At 44.3% G+C, this 10,642-nt stretch overlaps 1 long non-coding RNA gene across 1 annotated transcript; it reads right to left on the reverse strand.

The window, feature by feature from the left end:
* Positions 1 to 2,830: 2,830 nt before the first annotated feature.
* On the reverse strand, positions 2,831 to 9,349 carry LOC135921647 (uncharacterized). The gene is made up of 4 exons (XR_010570572.1): positions 8,572 to 9,349; positions 6,892 to 6,968; positions 3,048 to 3,174; positions 2,831 to 2,918 (listed from the first exon to the last, which is right to left on the reverse strand). It is a non-coding gene; the product is annotated as an uncharacterized lncRNA (long non-coding RNA).
* Between the last annotated feature and the right edge of the window lie 1,293 nt (positions 9,350 to 10,642).

The following is a 10,642-nucleotide window of genomic DNA, read 5'->3' on the forward strand; positions in this document are numbered from 1 at the left end:
GTTGTAGTTGCTCGGCAAGGCCAATCATGACCAACCTAAACCGCATGGGAGAGGTAACTGAACCTTGCGGGGTGCCTTTGTGGCCAAGGGGAAGCTGGTCTGATCGTAAATCCCCGGCCGAGAGGGGGGCCGTGAGATTGCCGAGTAAGTCACGGATGTAATTGTAGGCTCGCTCTCCCAGGTGGAGGTGGTACTGCAGGTCAAGGATAGCTGCATGGGAAATACTGTCAAAAACTCCGGTAAGGCCGAGCCCGAGGATGCCTTTCGTGTTGCGGGAACGGTCATTTAGTACATGATGTTTGAGCTGCTACATAGAGTCTTGAGAAGAAAGGTAAGGGTGAAATCTAATGATGGTGTGGGGATAGATCGAGTTGTCTTCGAAGTGAGTGTTGATGCGTGCTAAGGCCTGTTCGATCAGCTTGCCTACGCATGAATTGAGGGAGATGGATTGCCTAATTATACGATTACTTGACGAAATTCTCAGGCAAGGAAGTTAGGCTAAAAAATTCAATTAGGAACTTGCAGCACACTTTTTGAAATGCCCAATTAAACAGTCTAACTTTCTATTAGGAATGTTTTTCCGCTTACTGCATATGCCAGCGAAATATAAAAATACCACTTGATATGCCCGCATACCATTGTGATTGCAGCGCTCCTAAAATTTTCGCGTTTCAAAGAGCAGTGCATCTTGCATAGCATGCTGACGCTTAAACAGCGACAGGGCAGTGACGCAGGCTCTGGCTGTCTGACTGACGTCACCGAGGTGCTTCTCTCGCAGTGGTTTATGATGGCGATAAGCAGGTGCAGCGGCAGCACATCCGGATAAATTCTATGTTCCTTTGTACGCGGAGTGTTTGGGAGCAGTGCAATCACGTCGTCCAAGCGTACATGTCACGTGGTATTTTTTTTATTTCGCGGGCATCAGCAGTAAGCAGGAATACACTAATGCCTAATAGACAGAAAGTTGGAAACTCTCTAATCGGACGTTTTGTAACACGCTCTGCACCTTCTTATCGGGATTTTGTTGCCTGACTTAGTTGCTTCAAATGTGGGTTAATTAATCTTGACTAATTATGCAATTAGGCGGAATACCCAAAATAGTGCTGGGGCCCGCTACTCTTCCAGAAATTACTACGCAATCGCCACACGCATGGAATCTGATTACACAGACAGGTGGCGGCGAAACTAAACAGATGCATTCCAAGATAACATTTCAATAAGTTCCAAAAAAGCCGGCCCTTCTTGCGCTGAACCACAACACTGAGTTGCTAGCAGGGCAATGCAGTCCTCGGAAAAAGATGAATAATGTTACGTCTCAACAGCACCAATGATGTTCATTGAACGTTTTCTCCGCGCGAAACCAGTGCACCTCCTATCCAGACGTCGACGCGGCGTGCGCAACGACTAAACGCGCTCATCCCACCATTATCTAGAAACCTGAGAAAAGGTTGACAGGGTGGGAACCACAACGACGAATTGTTAGGCACAGTTAATTAGACGACTCAAATCACCTCGCTTCCCTCGGCACTTATCCAGCCGTCAAACAGCGTGTACACCGGCTTTTGCCTAGTTCCACGAAAAGCCCTCAGCCCGCCCTTCACCTAGCAGCCGGAGTGAAGAAAGTAGCGGGGGGGAGGGGGGGTTGAAGGACGAACGCACTAGTTGCCAGCAGTTGATTTGTTTCCACAGATCCTGCTCGTGTTTCTTCGGTGGCGGAGTTGCTGCGGGTTATGGCGAGCATGGTCGTTGCATTTCCATGGAGTCGACGATGGCGATTTGCTGCTGGACAGTCTTCAAGTTCCCTAGTCGACTCGCCTAGGGAAGGCGATGGTACTAACAGCAGACTATTTTCGAGAGAAGACAGCGGGTCCTGATTTGAACTGAGAGGCGTAACTTGCTCCTGCACCGGCGAAATCGTCCCAAGCACATTGACGTGAATTTTACAATTTCTGCCTACTGAAATCAAAGTGGGGTCGTCTGGGCTGGTCAGGATGCTGCCACTTGGTTACACAAGCACTTCAACTTGCCGTCTTATCGGTGTTAGATACGCATGCGCACCCCGCTTAACGTATCACGTGTCAAAGGTACGTATCGTGCGAAGTGCAAACTGCCTATCAACGGCCGGCTAAATACATGCGGCTCGGCAACTGATTAACAAAGTGATACCTAATAGTTTTCTTCTTGTGGTCTTGGGAACGTTTTCATGGGGGTAAAAAATGAAAATACTGCCACCTGCAGTAGCGGGGACAGGGCAAAAGAAGAGACGGGAAGGATACGAATGAAGACGTGCATGTTCTAACACCACCCACTCGATAGCCTGATCCAACCGCCGCTCTTTTTCAGGGGCCAGTGGTCCTTATCAAACGTCGCCAGTCCTCTTTGAAAACACGTGACTATAAGAATCTTAACTTTGGTTATTACGTACCGAAACCATGGTGTGATTATAAGGCACGCCATAGTGGTCGACTTCAGATTAACTTCGAACGCTCTGCTTACTGCAGAGCGTTCTGCTTACGCTCTGCTTACCCTTGCTTGCTTGCTTGCTTGCTTGCCTTACCCTTGCTTACCTGCTTACGTTACGCTCTGCTTACCCATGCCGAATTGCCTCCGTAAACTTGGACATATTCCCGTTTCATTTTATGTGCCTTAGATCAGCATCTTTCCTTTAGAATCTATACATTCCATAGCGGGGAGTGAGTAAGCAGGCTACAAACCTACAAGTGTACCGCACATTGAAGTGTATTAACACGATCGAAAATTGGGTGAGCTTGTGTAATTTCGTGGTTGTGGCATGGGCTGTGCACGGTGACAAGTGGTGTTCCCTCCTTACTCTGTGCTTGTCCGGTCACGCTGCTGCAACGATGAAGTATGTCAAGGCAGGCTGCTCCGGCCGAACGCTCAAAACTGCCGTTGCAGTACTGTTTCAGCCATCAGAAATAGGCCTCCCATGGAGAAATTAGGAAGTAGAGGCATGATTATTACACGGGTACCTATCCCAGTCGTCTTCGAGTTGCTTTGCATTGGAACTTTTCTAAATATGAACTTACGTGGGGCCGCCTTCAAAATTGCCTGATGCTTCCTCCATGCCAGCGCGGCTTGCGCTGGGCCTTGCGTTATTGCTGCTACTGACGCACCCCAGTGGCTGGCAACTTGTGATGCCATTGTCAGCGGCGCCTGTATGGCATAAACGTATAGTAAATTGTTCATTCGCCGTAGTGCAAGGGGAAATTCATGGGAAATCGATATTTCATGCTTATTGTGTCAGGCAAGAAGCTTTTTGTGGTAGGAAAACTTTACTGTAATGCCTCCGCATGCAGTGCTTTTTTCTTTCTGCAACTTTCTTGAATGCATGCAAGAATTCTGCCGTGATGAAGAAGCCAAGCACGATCAAGATTGTGCAGTATTGGTTTCTTAAGGTTATCACGTTTTTCCTGAAACCGCGAACAGAACACCACAGTGCTCGAAGTGAAAAACGACATGTCGGTTTTTTGTGCGTGGAAACTTTGACCCAATATATTTGCTGTGTTATCCAGTAATAAGCACAATAGATGGCTCACGAAGTTCTTGCTTGTTGTTCAACTATTACGAGCAGCAACCATAGACTACAAAGAAAATTGAGAGGTCGCCTTTATACCGAGGGATTTTAAATTTTTGTTTGGCGTATGCCCCTTATTTATTCATCTATGACAGACAGCTGCGTCATCCAACAACCTACTCGCCTTTTAGAAACTGGTTATCCGAAACCCATTCGGTGACTCCGTTAGCTGAAGTTTCGAAGCACCGACTGTAAGCAGCGCGTGTTTTGCAGCTCATCACGAACGCTAAAACGGCTGTTCTCGCCAATCTTCCATTGTAGGCCATCAATAGACTATAGGACACCGTTCAAAAAGATTGCTCAATGCGCATATGCTAGTCGTATTGCTGACAACAGATTAGCTTGGAAAAGAAACGCGGAAGTGGTAATTCACGGGGCAATGCCACAGAACTGTGCAACGGAAAGTGCCGAAGAGCGTTAAATGTGCGGATTGTGTGGATAGCGCTGCAAGTACTGTACCTAGGTGCACATCTTGCCTATACTTGCGCAGAAATAGCGTGAAATTGGCAAGAAAACGCGATAGAGCTAGAAGGCAGAAGTTGCGGCCGAGCATTCCTCAAGATGACCATCGACGCTACTGGAATTAGCATTAGAACAGCAGGGACACGCCGCATTGTTGAATAAAGCTTTATTTAGAACGAAAAAGGCAGGGCGAAATGGGCTAACAATGCTTATGGCATTGTTACATGAACATGCCTGCATCTCTGCGCCTTTGCACGTCCCAGAAAAGAATAAACGCGGATTCCCAACCACCGGACATAAATATTTGGGTTTCATCATCTTTGACTACGGAGGAACAGCAGTGTCATTGCTTTGGCGTAATTTAAGGAAATCATTTTTATTGTCTGGCATTCTGAATTTTATCAGGCACGCCGTTGAAGCCGCAATGTTCGTCAGGCGGCGAAAGAGGTTGTAAAGATACTGGCACAAGAAATGATGCTTTACGTATCCAAGGAATGCTACTAACTTTACAAAAACGAACCTTCAGTTTGGAATGCCAGTGTTTCGGCTTGGCGCAGATTTTCTTGTTAACAAATCATTAATATCTAGGTAGTAGCACACGCATCAAAAATTGTTGAGCACTGTGATTGGTGCTCTGTCAACAAAAATAATGGTACAGAAGCCTATAGTTGAGTTATTTGGTAACGATTTACGGCATTTTCTTATTTTCTTATTATTTTTCTTAATTTTCATCAATGATATTGCACAGGAATTGCCAGTTAAAATAAAATTGTTTGCTGACGATTGCGTTTTATATAAAGAAATCCGTTGTCCCGCTGACCAATCGCTTTTAAATACCTCGCTGTCTACAGTGCAATCATGGTGCAGCACATGGCAAATGAAAATCAATGCGAAAAAAACTGTAGCGATGACCGTGACGCGGAAACGACACCCTTTAAACAACCAGTATTCGATCGATGGGCATATTTTAGACCGCGTGACAAGCTATAAATATTTGGGTGTAGTTATCAGCTCGGTTTTAAAGTGGAATGAGCACGTGTCATACATAGAAAAGAAAGCCATGCAGAAGCTTTGTTACTTGAGGCGTTGCTTAAAAAATTCACCCCATGAGATAAAACTACTAGCCTACAAAACTTTCGTCCGCCCGATTCTTGAGTATGGGTCCGTCGTCTGGGATCCACATAGCGATATTAACATAAAAAAGGTAGAAAAAATTCAGAGAAAGGCGATACGATTTGTATTCAATTCCTTCAGTCGTTATGCATCACCAAGCACTATGCTCGAAACAGCAGAACTGGTTACCCTGCAAAAACGGCGATTTAAAGAACGATTAAAGTACATGTATTTGCTCTATCATGGAAAATTGGGCATCGACAAGGACACGTATACCGAGCCTCTAGCTCGTCGATCAACTCGGTCTAGCCGCGCTAAGCAGCTTAAAGATTACCAGTGCAAAACAGAAGCGTTTAGAAATTCATATTTTCCCCGAACCATTAGGGAATGGAATCTACTTCCTGCTGCGGTGGTTGCCTGCGACACCATCGAATCATTCTTAAAGCTGCTTCAAGAAATTGTGTAAATGACCGAGGTACATCCCTGCCCTCCTTTCCTTTTTCTTTTCTTTTCGGCTTGTCCTTCCACATAACTGAACACACGTGTTTTCTGATGCTTCTGCCACTGCTACACATTTTTACACATTTTTTTTTACACACTACCACATTATATTTGCCTGACAGGATGTATGTTCTGTAATCGTTTGCCACGCGTGGTATACATATATTGTTCTAGTTTAGTTTTTCTGTCTCCTAAATGTTTGTCAGCTTGGCGCTAAGAGCATTTCACATTTTCTTCTGGAATAATTTCACATTGTTAGCGCTAAATTGCTACGTTCTCGCAAATGACACGCTGCTTATGTTTTCAAATTCAGTGCTATTTCATTATGCTCATGCTTCACACCTTGTACTCAGTCTTACTCGTCATCTATGTCACCACTCCTGCTTAAGGCCTCTAACCAGAGGCTGGCAGTAATATTGAAATAAAAATAAATAAAAGCGCGAAGAACTACCTAACAATTTTGTGCCTCCTTGTGCTACATTTCAATAAATTGTGAAGGTTGTTTAAGCTGCGGCTGCGACTTGGCTTGCTTGGTATAAAAGAACGAAAGCTTAAATATAAACTGCTTTGTGCTGCCCCAAATCACATGCTGTAACTTCTGCATTGGGCTGAAGCGGGATACGTCCGCTGCTCGTAACATTCTATGGGTGAGCGATTGTCGCACTGTGCGGAGAATGTGACAGTACCGTTACGACCCTCCAGTGAAGACATCTCAAATGCTGCCCTAATTCCACATCTTACTCTGCATTCGCATCGAAGCCCTTGATTTGCCAACCAGCTTGAACAGTTTAAGGGAAACATCACGATGTAAGTAGGACAAACCCACTGAGATTCTGCTTACCAAATAATCTTGTATACCAATGGTCAAGTGATGATTCCATTTACGAGTGAATTAGCCACTGCATGGAATGAAAAGTCTTGGTTTCCGCCAATATTTAGGAGTGTCCTTTGCGAGCTTACCGGTACAAGAACATATTCATTCAGCAGCTTCTACGGCATATGTTATGTATGAATTTGCATATATAAGATAAGCACAAATTTCTCAGCAAGGACTTTTATAAGCTGGCTCATGCGGAAACGGTCTTGACGGCAATGGAAAAGTGCCTCCTTCTACGCACGAAATGTACCGCTGCCGCGGTAACCCTAGAGGATATCTCCTACGTTTGTTGCGAACTATTTCCGCATGTTTCACCGGTGGCAAATGGCCATCACCTACGTACCTTCGACGTTGTAAGTCCAGTCGGTTATCGGCGTGGGCTGTGTGTTTCACTGGTACTTCCACGCGTCATCAGGAATGCTGCGTTTAATAAATTATTCGTCTGACAATTAGTAGCTGTGACAAAAATGGTTGAATTGATGTTTTATAAAAAGAAAGCCCTGAAAAAGTAAAGTCATGTTTCGTAAACGGGTTGCTTGTAATTTTTCGTTCCCATCAACGACTGACAATGCTGGCTGGCATAGGACGAACGGAACACCCGGAACACGGAGGAGAGCACTCAGCAACTATAGTCAAAACGGCACCTTCACTTGCACAAACAATGTCAGTTAACTGTTAAAGTACTTACAATGGGTCCGACGTAGTTTGGTGTGTAGAATGATTGCTTAATAGGCCACAGTGAGAGAATCCTAACAATAATTTCGGAATAAGATATTGATGAATGGAACATATTTATTGCGTCAATAAATTGGGTTGAATTATAAGAATGACACTGTGCAGATGGTTTCTGCAATAAGGATGAAAACCTGCCCTAATATTTGAAAAAATTGGTATTTGCATCTTTCTGATGTGATTCGGCATCGCCCTGGTGAATGTGGTGTTTTCACGCCAATTGCGATCATGACTCACGGATCCGGCGGCTATGACTAATATGTCATAGTTTAGGTGTTATATAAAATTATGGGTTCAGATGATATGCTCTGAAGAATACGAACAGATTTCTGTCTCTTAGCCAAATAACAATTTGAACACATGCGAACAAAACGACTAGAGCGAATGAAATAATAATGGACTAGAATGGTGTTCAAAACATTTGTTTTCAAGCCATGCTAACTTTCCGTCTGTGTCACTCGCCCGAAGCTATCTCAGAATTCTTTGAAAGATAAGGTTTATTGAGAGAACAGCACGAAAAATATTCTACGAACGTTACAATGTTTCACAAAAAAAAACTAGTGCAGTGTGACGTGCTACTGTATTTGTTTACAAATGGCAAAGCGTACCTTAGAATACCATGACTTTTAACTTCTTTATCTGTGTGGCACAATCTCGCCCAAGGTATATAGTTCTTTGAAAAACAAAACGACTTAAAGACCAGTAATCTCAACTTCACTTGTCAAAACAATGAAAATAGAAGCAAATACCTTCATCGCCCAAACTACTCCAAGCGAGAAAAGTGGGTTTTCTAATTTATGCGCCTTTCTTGCCCTTAAAAAACGCATGCCGCAGTACTGGACTGAACATAAATTTTCAGCAACGTTCCTTCTGTAAAAATCACCTAAATGCAAACGCCGACCTTTCTTCAGTGTCTTTCATCAAAATTCCACGGTCGCACCTGGGATTGAATCCGGGACTTCGAGCTATAGCATCCTGTGGCGGGTGTGCAGTGCAACAATCACACATAAAGATACAATATTTTCTTCTTTAAGAACGTTCGCCTAATGTTCTGAAAAACGTGGTCCTGAGCGCAAAGGAGCTGACTTTGCGTTGAACGTGGCAATATTATCGTACCGCCCACGCATCGACGCGTCTAGATATAAGAGAACCTCCGATTTAAAAGCTCAAGTTTCCTATCAAAAGGACCTGTTTTAGGTGGGCACAAACGTGCAGATATACATTCCTATGTTATGGGTCGTGTCGAAGGCTAACGGTATTGAATAAAAAATTAACAAGTTGCAAAACTCACGTTGCGTAGGCGCTCAAAGCAGAGGAAGCGCCCGTGGTACCGCCACAGCTGGTACTTGCAGTTGCCTCGTCCGTCATAATAAACTCAGGAGGCGTGTATTCGTAGCTTCTTTCATCAGCCATTCCTGATGTTTCGATGCCGTGTAAGTGGCATGTATTCACGAATGCAGAATGTTTGATCACCGCGCATGCGCACTCAATGCCAGGAAAGAGCGAAAACTAATAAAGCTTTTGTCACTTTGGCATTTCGATTCAGGTGATACCGCACGGCTGCAAAAAAACGAGGCATTTGTGTCCACCACTAGCTTGACGCGACTGTGCAAACTTTTGAACGCTAGCAGAGGCACCCCGGTAAGCCTTGCTATCTTTCCACCGAATGATCTGCCCAAACTAACCCTCACAACAACGAACGAAAATGAACCTTTATCGGATGACATCACTACTTTGTTTTCATGCTCCTCTCAAAGTGAAGTGCACATCTTGCTGAGAAGAAATTGTTCCTCGTGTAAGCACTCGTGGAAGTGTAGGAGGTTTACAAGCTATCTCGATCTAGCGTATGACTACCAGATGCTGCAATTCTGCTGACTGCTGTGGCACTCTTTGGCCCAGTTGAAATGAAGCAGGCAGTTCTTTTCTTCTGACGAATGGCGCTCGCTTTGCTATGTTGCCCCGAAATTGCATTTGCTGTCTTCGCCAACATCTAGCAATACATAACTGCAACTACTTCGCACTAGCCGCGCTTGTTCGGTAACAAGCGTGCCCGCGTCATGCAGAGCCATCGACCAGTCAAACCCCGCACACTTGGGACAGTTTTGTGCGATTGCTCCGAAGTCATAAATTGCGTTTCACGCCCAGCACGATAGGTGGTGCAGTCGTTAAACAAAATACGTTACCACCCCAATCCACCCCTCACATATTTGTGTTGTGCAAGCTTTAACCAAAAAGGGATTACAAGGAATAAAGTTTCCAAACTTTATAGTAATTGTGAGTACGGAGCCACAACACATAAGGGGCGCTGCGAGCGGATTCACGCTCAAGTTTTCGCCGTCATGTTTAACTACAAGGGGGACAGGTGCCATTTACTCATGCTTCCAGTGCTTCACGAAAGTGCTTGCGGTACGAAAGCTTCCACCACTGCAAACACGAATGAATGTATTGAGAACAAATCGAGGAAAGGTAAGACGCCTATCGTTGTTGAGCTTGTTCTACATCGTGCAGGTTTCAGTATGTTATTCTTATTTGCTGTAGCTATGCCAGTTCAAAATAATATATATTGAGCATCAACTGGTGATTTTACCACGCTACCAGCTCAGACAACGCAATTTAATGATGTAAGTTGTGCCTGTTTTCATTGCGTAAACAAGAGCAAATAGTCTCGCCAATGGCGTGATTGCAGCGCAAGAGCAGAAGCAGTCTTTCAGAAGGAGAGCAGACTGCGCTGACAATTTACTGTTGCCCCATAGAAAGCCTACAGATGCTTATTAGGTGACACAAGTGCCGTCCAGTAATTGGTTTCTTCAAGAGAACAGATGGGTGGGCTATAGTTGGTTGCACAAAACTTGAGGGAGTGCATGAAAAGGCCCATTGGACAACAGAAGGGAAGCGCTCTATTCGTTAATTTCTGTCGCCTTACGTGGCTTTCTTGCGCTTTGTCTGAATCAATTCATTTGTTGCTACTGCCCGAAACGGGTATACTTTTTGTTTGCAATATCTTTCGGAAACTAAGTACAGGACAGTGTCGTTTTCGTAGAGTAATATATGCTCCAAATGATAAACGGAACTGTATTTATTTCCGTGCCTAGCATAATAAACGCTTTCTAAATAAACCTGTCATGTGAACATTGTTATCAAGTGGAAGCATTGCTGGACATTATCCAAGTAATTACGCAAAGCTCGTTAGTAAACTTCTAACTCAACATATGCAACACCTTTGCCGCTGTGTGGCAGTGTTTAGAAAATACTTTAATTGATGCAATATCTCACTTGAAGAATGAATGCTTACAGGGTTTGCACTTCTTTGCCGCGAAGCAGATGCTTGCTATGCGTGTTGAACACAGTTTATACAAACCTAC

This window comes from Dermacentor albipictus, unplaced genomic scaffold (assembly GCF_038994185.2).
Source record: "Dermacentor albipictus isolate Rhodes 1998 colony unplaced genomic scaffold, USDA_Dalb.pri_finalv2 scaffold_15, whole genome shotgun sequence".
NCBI lineage: Eukaryota > Metazoa > Arthropoda > Arachnida > Ixodida > Ixodidae > Dermacentor > Dermacentor albipictus.